Source organism: Indicator indicator, chromosome 10, assembly GCF_027791375.1.
Source record: "Indicator indicator isolate 239-I01 chromosome 10, UM_Iind_1.1, whole genome shotgun sequence".
NCBI classification, from domain to species: domain Eukaryota; kingdom Metazoa; phylum Chordata; class Aves; order Piciformes; family Indicatoridae; genus Indicator; species Indicator indicator.
The window spans coordinates 8622166-8637211 of record NC_072019.1 but is presented as its reverse complement, the minus strand read 5'-3'; positions in this window follow the sequence as shown (position 1 = coordinate 8637211).

Genomic DNA, 15046 nt, shown 5'->3' with positions numbered 1-15046 from the left:
TTCTTTCTTTCTTTCTTTCTTTCTTTCTTTCTTTCTTTCTTTCTTTCTTCTTTCTTTCTTTCTTTCTTTCTTTCTTTCTTTCTTTCTTTCTTTCTTTCTTTCTTTCTTTCTTTCTTTCTTCTTTCTTTCTTTCTTTCTTTCTTTCTTTCTTTCTTTTTCTTTCTTTCTTTCTTTCTTTCTTTCTTTCTTTCTTTCTTTCTTTCTTTCTTTCTTTCTTTCTTTCTTTCTTTCTTTCTTTCTTTCTTTCTTTCTTTCTTTCTTTCTTTCTTTCTTTCTTTCTTTCTTTCTTCCTTTCTTTCTTCTTTCTTTCTTTCTTTCTTCCTTTCTTTCTTCTTCCTTTCTTCTTCTTCCTTCTTCTTTCTTCTTTCTTTCTTTCTTTCTTTCTTTCTTTCTTTCTTTCTTTCTTTCTTTCTTTCTTTCTTTCTTTCTTTCTTTCTTTCTTTCTTTCTTTCTTTCTTTCTTTCTTTCTTTCTTTCTTCTTTCTTTCTCTTCTTTCTTCCTTTCTTTCCTTCCTTCTTTCTTTCTTTCTTTCCTTTCTTCCTTTCCTTCTTCTTTCTTCCTTTCTTCTTCCTTCTTTCTTTCTTTCTTTCTTTCCTTTCTTTCTTTCCTTTCTTTCTTTCTTTCTTTCTTTCTTTCTTCTTTCTTTCTTTCTTTCTTTTTCTTTCTTTTCTTTCTTTCTTTCTTTCTTTCTTTCTTTCTTTCTTTCTTTCTTTCTTTCTTTCTTTCTTTCTTTCTTTCTTTCTTTCTTTCTTTCTTTCTTTCTTTCTTTCTTTCTTTCTTTCTTTCTTTCTTTCTTTCTTTCTTTCTTTCTTTCTTTTTCTTCCCTAATCCAGTCAGCCTGGTTTAATAGTGCACAAAGTTATGGCCAGTCATGCCTGAGTCAGGAGCTCACTGTCTATAATCTATCTAGAAGGTGTAGGTATCCTTCTATGACTGTAGCTTGCACTAATGGGCTTGGAAATTCTGGGTTGTTTGCTGGGAATTCAACACTGTACCTACAGTCTCCCCCACCACTCAGCAGGACTAGTCTTCTTCCATTAACCAGCTGCTTTCTCAAGATCAAAGCACTGCATAATGAAGTGTACTTCACTCTTTGTATTTCAAGTTTTTCCCGTGCTTCCATTTTGTACTTTTGGCATGTAAATGTCAGGTGGGTGTAACAATGCTTGCAGGGCATAAGCTTTAAGATCATTAAGGACCTACTGCAGCAGAGAGGGAGTGTGCTGCCCTGGAAGCTTCCTTGCCTGCCCCAGCAGCACAGTGGCAAGCACAGTGGCACGGTGGCACAGAGTCACAGGGATGTGGCAGCCAGGGCTTCACCAGCACAGGAGCAGGCTGCCAGCCATTTCAGCAGGTAGGGAGAAGAGGAGGCAGCCAAAGAACAAAACATGTACGATGCAATGGCTAAAATGAACTCCTGAATTTTGCAATGTTGATCTGTCTTAATCTTACAGTCCATTAAAGCTAAACAGCACAGACAAGTTGTATCTGTAGAAATTAATGCTCCAAATGCATTTTTTTTCCATCAATAAAGAAAAAAATTCTGTTTTAGCTGAAATTATCAAGTTCTGGAAAGAGCTACAGGCAGTCAGTATTATCATATAACATACAAACATATAAACATGGCACATTTAGGAAAGAGTACAGGTATAAAATAAAATAAGACTTAAAAAGCCTCTACCTCCTATTTGTATATAGGGGCATCATGTTCTTTGCAGCATACATTAAACCCAGTGTACCTCAAGCAATGGAACCTATGAATTATAGAAGAAAGGCAAATATTTCATATCAGAATATGAATCACTGACAAGCTTATGGTAAAAAGTTTTTGTTACATCTGTTGAAAAAGCCAAATGAAAGAAGAAATAGAAAACAGTTGGCAATGATCTCTGAGGATAAACGAAGGCACGAAAAAGAAAAACTCTGAAGAGAGTAAAAAGGACTGTTTATTTTAGAGAAAAGATAAATACAAGGAGGCCAGATAAAGCTTTGTAAAATAATATGTGACATAGAGAGTGAAGAGTGGAATATTCAGCTCTAGCTTTCTCCTATTACACAGACAAAGGGATATTCATTTAAAAGATGAAATTTAAAACTGAGGAATGGAAATATTTGTCTTCACAATGAAGAAGAATTACACCATGGAAGCCTTTGCCAAAAGGCAGCATTGTTTTTTTCAGGATTAAAAACAAACAAATAAAACAATCATATAGATAGAGAGAGTATCCAGAGTGATAGTGCTGAAGTGTAGATCATAAATAAGTCTCATTTCAAACACATTGCATTTGAGTTGTGACAGAAGAAGAAGAAGAAGAAGAAGAAAAACCTTCCTTTGGGTAAGCTATGCTGAAAACATCTTCTTTTCAGAGTCTTTCTCTGAAATAGGAGATACTTACCATACAAAGCCTGTGGGATTAAATGAGATATCACTTGGTTAATTCTGTAATAATAAGCAGAAATAATAAAGGTTAAAAATCACTTTCTGTATTATTTTTCATTGTTTTCACTTCTAAGTAGTAAGTATTATAAAAATAATTATTATTATATTTTATTATAAAAATAATTTCACTTAACTGGTATCATAGACTCTCATCAAGATATAAGAGGCACAGTAACAGTAGAAGACATTTGAGGTAAATGGCCACGATTTCAGACTTGAACATAAGAACTCTTTCATGAAGTGGGCTGCTTCACATAAAATAGAAGTAGTAGTGATTGTGGTGAGGAATCACAAGAGGATGGTGGCTGGGAGGCAGTATCTAAGCTGTGAGCAATCCCTGCATTTACTGTAATTAATTGTGTGAGGCAAAAACTCATTCCATTGTCAAATTCCTATGGAGAAGCATTATCACTACAGATGCTTGGATACTAAAGATAAAAGTATCCAAACCAGAGAGCATTTAACAGTTTTAATTCTTGAAAAAAATATATAACAAACTGGGGGGGGGGGTGGGGAGAGGGGAGGAGAAAAAAGAAAGGATGTACTGAGAAGTTTTCATATTATTTTTTTTTCTGAACAATTTCTTTAAAATTTAAAATATTTGCTTCACTAAAGATAATTTTAGGCTACTACTGACTGTGCACCCCCTCGCCCACCCTGGTGAGAGCTGTTAGATGTCTATCTATCTTAGACTTCACATCTGCCTTTCATCTCAGCAGACTTTGACTTTGCATGACATTATGACTCAGAGGTGAATACAGATGCTTATCTCTGTGCCCCGTTTCAGATTTTCTTCCTGCAGTTCTTGTACCTGTGGCACAGTTTAGCAAGAGACTTGGAGTCTGGGTTTCAGAGATGCTAAAGCAGAATGGTCTCAAGTGTATGTTTACCAATGAGGTAAGAAGAGGGTTAGATCTTGCTGCAGCCCAATATCCACCATCAGTGAGTGTAGCCTGCCTGTCAAGGTGACCTGCTGGAGCCACAGCTGTGCAGCCCCAGCTCCTCTCCACTTTATCTCCCTGTTAGCATGGGGCTGCTATTGCTGCTGACAGTTCATGAATATGGCTCTTTTTATCTTGAGTTCATCAAGCCCTCGCAGCTGCTTTCACAGTAGGTTCAAATTTGGTATGAATGTTGTATGTAACTCTAGAGTCATGATCACACACTAATATGCTAATAGGATTAGCATTACAGATCTTGTGGAATAAAATTCTATCTTTAGATAAGAGCATTTTCCTACTTTGAAGATTCGAGTTCTGTACCCCAACACTGCTGTAGTTGGGGGTGGAGGATGGGGAGCATCTATCTTTCTTGCCATGTTTCTCTCTCTGTTTGCATGTTGTCCAATGATGTTTGAAGGCTTCCTTTCCATTTATTTCCCAGCTTGCCAAGTGGTGTTATGGTATTATCCCTCCACCAATATCAGTGGAAGCTAAGAAGGAAGGCAAACTGTTTACAAGAATTAATATTATCCCAGCACTAATGCTGATACTACACTGCCACCATGCTTGTGGCTACAGACTGTGTAGCTGACAGTGTTCCTTGAATTCAGGAGACTGTTCAGCTCTTTGGAAGCTGTTTATGGCAGCTCCACATAGAATCAGAGAATTACTTGAGTTTGAAGGTACCTTAAAGATCACCTGGAAGCAATACCTCTGCTATGGGCAGGGACTTCCACTGAGCCAGATTGCTCAAAGCCCCATCCAACCTGGCCTTGAATGCTTATAGGGATGGGGCATCCACAACGTGTCTGGGCAATCTGTTCTAGTGCCTCATCACTCTCATGTGCAGGGGTGATATTTCTCACCCAGATTTTGTTTATATTTTGCTATACATCTCCCCATGTCAGAACAGCTTTCGTTTAGAAGAGATGTAACTGGTGGCATGTGTGTTCCAACTAGCAAGGTAAAAACAATAATTTTCAAGACTGTCCTGCAGTGGTATTTTGGCTGAATTTCTCCCAGTGAAAGCCAAGATGGTCCTCCACAGTCCTCACAGTGTCTCTGAATTCAAGGAACTGTGACAATGAGATACAAAGGAACTCCCTGTTTCCTCATCTCTTTCTGTGATCACTTAGTAGCAAAACTTGTCAGATTAATTCTGCTGGATGCTTGTTCTCTCCCAGATGGGAAAAAAAAAGTAGAAAAAAAAGTGTTGATTTCTAGCTCAGGTCAAAGAACATATTGATCATTGGGGCTGAAAGCAAGAAACATGCACGCAATACTGAAATACAAGAAAGACATTGAGCTGCTGGGGTGTGTCCAAAAAGAGCAACCCAGTTGGTGAAGAGCCTTGAACATAAGTCGTACGAGGAACAGCTGAGGAATTGGTGGTGTTTAACCTTCAGAAGAGGAAGCTGAGGAGAGGCCTCATAGCCCTCTACAATTGCAGAATCACAGAAGTACAGAATTGTCAACGCTGGAAGGGACCTCAAGGATCATCTAGTTCCATACCCCTGCAGGAACACCTTCCACTAGATCACGTTGCCCAGAGCCATATCCAGCCTGGCCTTAAAAACATTCAGGGTTGGGGCTTCCACCACCTCCCTGGGCAACACGTTTCAGTGTCTCAACACCCTTATGGTAAAGAACTTCTTCCTAAAGTCTACCCTCCTCTAGCTTGGATCCATTCTCTCTACTCCTATCACTCTCTGACACCCTAAAAAGTCCCTCCCCAGCTTTCTTCTAGACCCCCTTCAGATAATGGAAGGCCACAATAAGGTCTCCTCGGAACCTTCTCTTCTCCAGACTGAACAGCCCCAACTGTCTCAGGCTGTCCCCATAGCAGAGGTGCTCCAGCCCTCTGATCATCCTTGTGACCCTTCTCTGGACATGTTCCAGCACATCCAGATCTTTCTTGTAATAGGGTTTAGAGAACTGGACACAGTAGTCCAGGTAGAGTCTCACAAGAGCAGTGTAGAGGGAGAGAATCACTTCCTTCAATGTGCTGGCCACACTTCTCTTGATGCAACCCAGGCTCTGGTTGGCTTTCTGGGCTGCAAATGTACCCTGTTGGCTCATATTGAGCTTCTCATCTACCAGCACCCCCAAGCCCTTTTCTTCAAGGCTTCTCTCAAGCCAGCCTGTATCAGTGCCTGGGATTGCCCTGACCCAGATGCAGGACCCTGCACTTGGTCTTGTTGAACCTCAGCCTGTCAAGGTCCCTCTGGATGCCATCCCTTCCCTCCAGTGTGTCTGCTGCACCACACAGCTTAGTGTCGTCAGCAAACTTGCTGAGGGTGCATTCAGTGCTACTGTCCATATTACCAGCAAAGATGTTGAACAAGACTGGTCCCAGGACTGATCCCTGAGGCACTCCACTTGTCACTGGCCTCCACTTGGACATGGAACCATTGACAGCCATTCTTTGGGTGCAGCCATCAAGCCAGTTCTTTATCCACTGAATGGTCCATCCACCAGACCCATATTTTACCAGCTTGGAGACCAGGATGTTGTGTGGGACAGTGTCAAAGGCTTTGCTCAGGTCCAGGTAAGTTACATCGTTTGCTCTCCCCTTGTCTATTGATGTTGTGACCTTGTCATAGAAGACTACCTCAAAGAAGGCTGGAGCTAGGTGGGGTTCCATCTCTTCTTACATGCAACAAGTGACAGGACAAGAGGAAACAGCCTCAAGTTGTGCCAAGGGAGGTTCAAATTGGATATTGTGGAAAATTTCTTCGTGGAATTGGTTATCAAGGATTGGAATAGGCTGCCCAGGGAAGTGGTGGAGTCACCACCATGATTCTGTGTTCTCAGTTGTGGCTCTCTGCTGTACTGTATTACTTTTCTTTCAAAATCAGGCATTTAATACATGTCATCAGGACAGACAAAAAAAAAAAAAAAAGAAGTAAAATTCACCTACAAATATTCATTGCATGAAAAAATCAGAAAGAGAGAGAAGTCAGAAGAGCCTTGATAGATATCTAAAATTGCTCATTATCTTCAGATAATAGAGCAGAGGGCAATGAGAATATTTGAAGAAAATGACTGTTTTGAAGTGATGTTTCTCTTAGGACAAAGAAACATGCAAAAGAGAAAAAAACAATTAAAAAAAAAAGACAAAAAAAGAGTTATTTTAATTTTAAATTAGTCCAGCTGAAAATAGTGACATATGCCTGTTCATGCTTTTTAGGCAAAGATTTCTTTGAGAGTTATATAACAGTTTGTAGCTAGGAAACCATCATCTGACTTGGTCTTCTGCTGCTTCCCAGTCACCCTGTCATATCCTTGCCACAGTCTGAAATATTTACTGATTCAAAGGGTAGTTCATATGTACAGGAAACAAATGTTCCAACTGCAGAAGTATGCTTAGTGAGATGACAATGTAATGTTTATTGTCTGGTAAACAAGAAGTAGGATGAACAAATAAATACCAGAACAGACAACTGTGAACACACCACTTTAAAGCAGTCTAACAATGCTTTATGTGAAATCATCCATTGAAACTTCTACCTGGACAAGAGAACTCTCTGTTTTGAAGGACTGCCTGAAAAGATATATTAGAAGATATGAGTGAGTTTATGATTTTTCTGAGTCTCATGATTGAGAAAGTAATTCTGTTATAATCTTGTACTGAAAACACAAAATGCCACTAGACACCTGCGTGCATATGCACATGACTTTCAGAGATAGGGAAAAATCTATTAAAATGTTCTGACCTATCTCCTATTTTCCTGTTATTTTTCAACAACTTTCCAAACTAGCCGATATGATGTTCCCAATAGTTAACAGGATTCTACCTTCACTTATGGCTCCCCAGTAGGTTTGCACTCTGCTTTAAATGAGCTCTTCCTATGAGACAGACTCAAAAGAATTGCACTAATGCACACAAGGGTTGAAACATGGCATATCCTAACCTTTAATTATGAATCACTGCCACAGTTTCTGAAAAGCAGCTGAAATTCTAGTGATGTTTTAAGAAAGTAAAACCCTGAGGTTTATTTAAGAGAGTTCTGTTGCTTTAAATGTCATACACTGAAAGCCCTTGTTAATAAAGACTGGCACAGGTCACACTGTCAAGGATAAACAATCACTCCTAAATCCTTTGTTTCAGGCTACAGTGAAACCTAATCCCCATAGTGTTCTTGCCTGGCCATGCATGCATGTAGATATGCACCACTTCTATAGTACTAGTGCTTTCTTTCAAGCACGTTGCTCTTGACTGCAAGGCATTTGATTTCTGGTAATTAATCAGCTCATCATACATGCTGTGTTTCTCCCTCAGGCCCAACTCCAGTTAGTGATCCAAATCTGGCCCCGGGAAAAAAAGCGCACAGAATGAAACTCTGATAAACAGTGTTTGGCTAAACATTGAATTCAGATGACACTATAATTTTTTATAAACTCTAAGCCTAGGTTTGGAGCTTGGTTGTTTCTTTTTTTCTTGTTGTTGCAAGCTAATAATCTGTTTTTTTCTCTGTAAGCTCTATTTCCCTTGTTGCCCCACTCTAGAACGGCACAATGTAAAACCACCAAACGTGCACCTAAATAAGACATCAAGATCAGTGTATTCTTTTTGAGGTTTTTGTGCTTCTGCTTCTGAACTCATTGTCTGAATTATTAGTGTTCATTTTTTTAAACAACACTTCATTACGTTTATCTGTCATCCTTTATCTCTGTGTTCTTTCATGTTCGGCTTGTCTGTATAATAAGAAGGTTACTGCTAATTTTATCAGATCCAGGAAACAACTTCAGCTTGTGTTGCTAATTCTTCATGCCTAGAGATGTGGCAACTCTCATTCTTTTCAGTTATGTATGAGTTGTGTTTTTTGAGGAGTCCTACGTTGTTACTAAGGATCCTCTGTCCTATGAGGACAGACTGAAAGAGTTGGGGCTGTTCAGTCTGGAGAAGAGAAGGCTCTGAAGAGACCTTATTGTGGCCTTCCAGTATCTGAAGGTGGCCTACAAGAAAGCTGGGGAGGGACTTTTTAGAGCGTCCTGATAGGACTAGGGGGAATGGAATAAAAATAGAAATGGGTGGGTTCTGATTGGATGTTAGGAAGAAATTCTTCACCATGAGGGTGGTGAGACACTGGAACAGGTTGCCCGGAGAGGTGGTGGAGGTCTCATCTCTGGAGGTGTTTAAGGCCAGGCTGGATGTGGCTGTGAGCAACCTGATCTAGTGTGAGGTGTCCCTGCCCATGGCAGGGGGGTTGGAACTGGATGATCCTTGAGGTGCCTTCCAACACTAACAATCCTATGTTTCTATGATCCAAAAGAGCATCAAAAAACTTAGCAAGCAAGCTCTCACTTTTTATTTCTTATGATTAAAATAATAGTTTGTATGCCCACAAAGGCACTGTGCTTAGCTAGTAAAGACTACTGGCTCCTGCCTCTCCATCAGCTCATGGATAGTGGTACTGCTCCTTGTTCTGCTAATGTGTAAGGATTTGGAATACTTGCTTCCTGCAGTGATGAGACATACAGCCCTGCCAGCTTTACTTCTAGGCTATATTTTTTTGGCACAAACTAAGCTCTTTATGTCAATTCTTTTCCCTATGGCAAAGGCAAGAAACTGAAAGGAATTATTTCACCTAATAGCTCCCTGCCTCACAGGGGTGTTGTGAGACTTAATTAATTAATGTTTGTAAAGTGCTTTGAGAGCCTGGGATAAAAAGGTGCTATATAAGCATTGATATAAGTACAAAATAATGTTATTATTAATTACCAGTTTGATACAAAGCTATGGAGTGAATAAAAAGCTGAACTGTATTCCTCAGTGCAAAAAATGGAAATAGTTTGTGCAGCTAAGGATGGGCATTGCAGTGTATTTTGTGTTTGCAAAGACTTGTGTGTAGAGATGTCTTTAAGCCAAGGGTCAGCTTGATTCAGGATTCTTGCAAAACAAGAAAAAAAAAAAAAAAAACAAGAAAAAAAAAAAAGCTTTTGAACACTACCACTGCACTGGTTTTAATTTTTCTCTCTTTTCTTGTTCTAAGCATAACATCCAGATAAGTAAAATAAACCACACTGGGCTGCAGATTAAGTCAAATATCAAAATCATTGCATGCTGACCGTGAAAACTCACTCATGCTGAACATTTGTGGGTTATCAGGATCAAAGACCACTCCAATATTTATCAAAAAAATGTAGCCCACCATGATTTAGTCTTCATTAACCTGGTGTGCATTTGAAGAACTCAATAGAGTTAATGTAGTCCAAGCTAAAGCTGACATTTTTTGACTTAGGAAAACATTTATCCTCTTGAAGAGATATATATCAGTTTGTAAATGTTGTGAAAGGGCAGAATAACATAAGGCTCACATATGCCATTGGGCTGTCTGTATGCAATAAGCTTTATGGAACTGAATTATGCTTTGTGCATAGAGTCAAGAATGAACTTGTCATTTCTGTAATACTAGTAAAGCTTATTTCACATATAATGGGACATCCTACTGTGCATAGATGATGCAATTTTTCTAGTTGGATTTAAAAATATTAAAATGAAAAAGAGGCTAAATTAGGCTGTGAAAGCTTGAGTATGTGTGATACAAAGAGTGCACAACCAGCTGTAGGGAGTTTTGGAAATATATGGCATTACTCCCCCTACTACTTTTGGCTGATTTGGTTTCACATCTGACCAAGACCCTGAGGAGTTTAGCTCACATAAAAGACTCTCTCCCTTATATAGACAGGAATATGGATCTTAATGGGTGTTAGTTTTGATTTCCTGGCATTGCCCTTAGCCTTTTCAGTCTGTTCCTACTGTGCAACTAATGCTCATATCCATGATGTTCAGCTAGAAAAATATAATTTGAGAACTTGGCAAGTTAAATCAGTAAATTAGTACATCAAAATTAAAATAAAAGGAGGCTTTTATACACATCAATAACACATGATACACATGCATGTCAGGGAGAGAAATTGAAATGGAGATTATAGCAAAGGATCTAGACTCCTGACTCAGCTTGTCTAGCAGTTTCTTTTCATAACTTGAGCAAATTTAATTTCTGCAGGTCTAAATAAGGTGTTATGAATGTTTTTCTTTTTTATCTGCATGAAATAGCAGGGAAGTAGATATGTGTGACTGAGAGGATCACGAGCATCCAAATGGATAAAGAAAAACTGAGATTGATGCTTGAAGAAAAATAAAAGCCAAATGCCAGTCAACAGCAATTTATTGGCCGGAGTTAAAGCCAGAGAAGGCACTATTTGCTGCTGATTTGCCCTATATTCCTCTCTGAATATCTGAAAATTTTATTCTCATATATGGACTGTTAATAGCATAAGAAAGCTGTTGAGAACTGTAGACACCCATTCCTATGAAAGATGCACGTCTTTCTAGAGTACTGTTAGAGTTCAACTAAATCACAGTAGGATCCAGAATTGGTAACCAGCTCCTTCACTAGCTCCACACTGGCTGTTCAATGTCATAACTATTTCATTATTCTGCTACTTTTTTTCAGAAAAATAAAGGAAAAAGAAAATAAGGAAATAAAGTACAGTATTTGGAGTACATGGTGATCACAGGTGGAAAGTGAAACGTTATTATTTATCATTTAAGCTTGCAGCTGAGATCCTGCTCTCAGATTCTTACAGAAGACAGTTTAACCAGACACAACCAGTAAGCTGAATCCTGTGCAGGTTTCCACATTTTGGCTAAATCCAGGTTTTGGGAAGCTGCATGATGCTCTCATCCCATAGCACTTGCATAGTGTCTGTCTGCACCAACAAGTTGGCAGCATATGTCCAGACCACTTCGTGTCACAGCAATCAGTCAGGTGTTGAAGTAATTAAGGCAAAGTAACAGCTCCTGATGCGAAGGTGTCTGTTAGTGGGGAGTGGTCTGAGGGAAATCTCAGTAATTCCATGTATTATTGAGGAACATTATTGATCCTGCAATAGAAGTCTGTCAAGGGCAGAAAAGTGAATATCTGTATCTGCCTGCATTTAAATGCAAATTAGAAGGAAAATACCAGCTGCAATAGTAACAGTACAGCAGCCTCTAAATGTTCACAGTTTGAATACCTCTCTTGTAACATCAGTGACTTACTTTTCAAAGGACCTGTGCAGCTGTAGTTTTCTTATTGTTTGAACGGTTTATTCCTTCCAAAAATTATTTTACAGTTACACATAAATTGGGTCTTTGTACAGAGCTAAAAAAGAAAAGGAAAGAAAAAAAGGCAACAAAAGTTATGTTGGGAGAGAAAGGGAGAGAGTGTTACTGGAAATCTTTTGCCCCTTGGTTATTTCTGGTTTTGAAATAGAGTTCAGCTGGGTTTTCCCCACCAAATTAGTTCCTCTATCATCACAAAAGAGAGTGGAAACCTAAGCAGCTTCCTGAGTTAATCAAGTAGTGGAGAAAGCACAACCAGACTCTTATCTGAGTTTTCCCTCTGGCTTTTCCAGCATACCATCCCTTAACTACATAAACTTTCAGCAAGTTTAAAGGCTCTCCGGCAGCATAAATATGAGTTGCCTATGATAAGGGACACTGCATGAAATGAAGAACATGAAAGTGAGCACACATTGAAACAGCCATCTGCTCAGTCTTGGAATAGGAACATTGCAGAGCTCATCTGTGCATTACTGTTGCCATTTAATGCAGTTCCTAACAAAAAAAGTTAATAACATTCATGGCTATAGCTGACTCACATTTTAATGTCCTTCTAGAAAAAGTCTGGGCCATTGCTCTGTGAATCTGTGCACAGAATAATAGTACGTGCCACAAAGCAAACTGGAGTCTCAGGTTTCTATTGATGCAGATAGGTGGACTCTGAGTTTACAAGTCAACTGAAAAACACTTCTGGGTTGGCAGCAAGAAACAAGCTGTTTTCCTGAAGTGTACCAGAGCAGGAGTTGTCCCCAAGCCTGGGAGCCATGTGGTCTTAATATTCAATAACTGTTCCAACAGACCAAGTATTGAAGAGGAGGTGTGGAACAACTCTTATTTATATCACTGGAAAATTGTTATGACTTGGGATATAAGATCTCTTAAAGCACCTCATCAGCATTATCCATTTCTGCTTTCAGTTATTTTGCACATGGTGGTCCGTAATGAAACCTTTTGACGTTTACCTTTTACCTAAGAGTTCACTAACTGTATTACATAGCAGTAGAGGTAATAGTAAGTAAGGTAAGCTGATGGCACATGGCAAATTCAACAGTGAGGGTAATGGCTTGCAAATAAATGCTGTAAGGCTGTTAAGAGCAACTGTTGTATATAAATAGTACAATTTAATACCTTACCCTACAAATCAGTGCAGTCATTTAAAAACTGTCATTCTACAGAGAAACATTATTTCTATAGACTTGCTCTCATTCTAAAGCCTGTATGGGATAAATTTGCTAAGAGTTACTTCTACTTCGTTTATGTTATCAAATTAGGGTTTTCAAACAAATATTGCCAATAGTATTAGTAAGCAGTTTTTGTTTCGTTTACCAAAGATGGAGCTGTGAATTCTCTGAAGGAAAAATTAGAGTATTTTAAGATTAGCAAGAATTTAGAGGGCACAGTCTGATTGCATCGACTATATTCTTCATTGCTGTAAAGTGAAGTTTTTCCACAGACTTCCAGAACAAGTGTTATAAATTACATAAAGAGAGAGATTAAATTCCAGAAGTCTCTCAGTAGAGAAAGACTGCAAACCAACATATTTCACAGTTTACAAAACACGTTTAAGAGGTACTTAAGAAATTTAGAAAGTAGGTATTTAATTGCAAGATTTATTAAGTAGATGTTCAAAATATATAAAAGGGAACTGCAAAATAGTGGAATCTGTCAGATTTAGGGGAATGATAGGCTTTGTGTGTGGCTGTGTGTGAATGTATGCACATGCTTCTGATCTCTTTGATTCAGTTACCAATGTAATCAACACACTACCACAGCACATGGGCATGGTGCTTATTTTTCAAATCACAAACTCCTTGTTCACAGAATCACAGAAACATTCAGGTTGGAAAAGTCCCTCAGGGTCACCAAGTCTGACCTATAACCCTGCTCTACAAGGTCCACCCCTAAACCATATCCTCAAGCACCACATCCAAATGCCCTTTAAACACATCCAGGGTTGGTGACTCAACCACCTCCCTGGGCAGCACATTCCAATGCCTGACCACTCTCTGTGAAATTTTTTTTCCTAATGTCCAGTCTAAACCTACCCAGTCATAGCATGAGGCCATTCCCTCTTGTTCTATCCCTTATCACCTGTGAGAAGAGACTAGCACCAGCCCCTCTACAACATCCTTTCAGGTCACTGTAGAGAGAAATAAGGTCTACCCTCAGCCTCCTCTTTTCCGGGCTAAGCAGCCCCAGTTCCCTCAGTCACTCCTCATAAGATTTATTCTCCAGGCCCTTCACCAGCTTTATTGGCCTCCTTTGCACTTGCTCCAGCAGTTTTGTTGAGCCCAGGACTGTCTCAGCTGATGTTTCTAAACATCTTGTGATTAACTGTTTCATCTGACACAAATAAGTAAATAATGTGTAAAAGTTGAGTTCTGGCCTCACACTTCTTAGATAAGCTCCAAATGTCAAGGATATTGGACTTGGACAGGAAGGATATGTTGCACTGTCATACCTAAATCATTTTAATGCATTTTCTTCTAATGGACAATTAATTGTGAATCAAAGGCTCATTAGTGCTTAAATTGTGTTTGAAAATGAAACTCAGGCTCTTAAGCTACTTGGAACATTTGGAAAATGTGATTCTCACAAGGTAAATCTACCTCTCTCTACAAGTATCACAGTACCTGAAAGGAGGTTGTAGCAAGGTGGACATTGGTCTGTTGTCCCAATTAGCAAGTGACAGGATGAGAGGCAGCAGCCTGGATTTGCTCCAGGAGACGTTTAGGTTGGACAGTAGGGATAATTTCTTCACTGAAAGAGTTGTCAAGCACTGGAATGGGATGTCCAGGGAAGTGGCTTAATCATCATCTCTGGAGGTATTTAAAAGAATTGTAGGTGTGGTGCAGAGGATCATGGTTTAGCAGCAGACTTAGTGATTTTACATTAATGGCTGGACTTGACGATCTTAAAGGTCTTTTCCAGTCTAAACAATTCCATGATTCTATGATTTAAGCCTGTTCACAGAACCTCACACATGGAGTCCCACGGAGCCACAGTGAATGGGGGTTTACAGAGGCACTCAACTGCTGGTCTTAAATTACATGAAACAGGGTTGAAATCACAGTCCAGATGACACCTGTGGCAAAACTCTCAATAATTTTTGAATTCTATTTAAGTGTATGGGATGGAGTTACAGGGGAAATTTAACGAGCTTTACGTTAGAGACATACATAGACTGCAGCTAAATTCCTTTTCAGTGTAACACAAATAAATGAATTTGGCTCAAGTAATATGAATGTTGACAAGTGCTTGCAACACTGACAGCAGAGGATTTTTTCTTTAGTTTACTATATTAGTTTTTGCAAAACTGCAGAAGTAAGAGATCCACGTTCCCTTTCTTCCTGTCTCAGGCAAATCTATGGCTGTCATCAATCACTAGCTGCTGCACTGGATAACTTTTGTTAACTTCTACTTAGAGTGCAGGATGAAGCACTGAAACTACTGGGATAAATAAATGGGATACACTTTTGAAATTAACATTAATAAAGATGAGAAGACAAGAGAAAAGAGAAAAGAAAAAAAGAAAAAAGGAAAGGAAAGGAA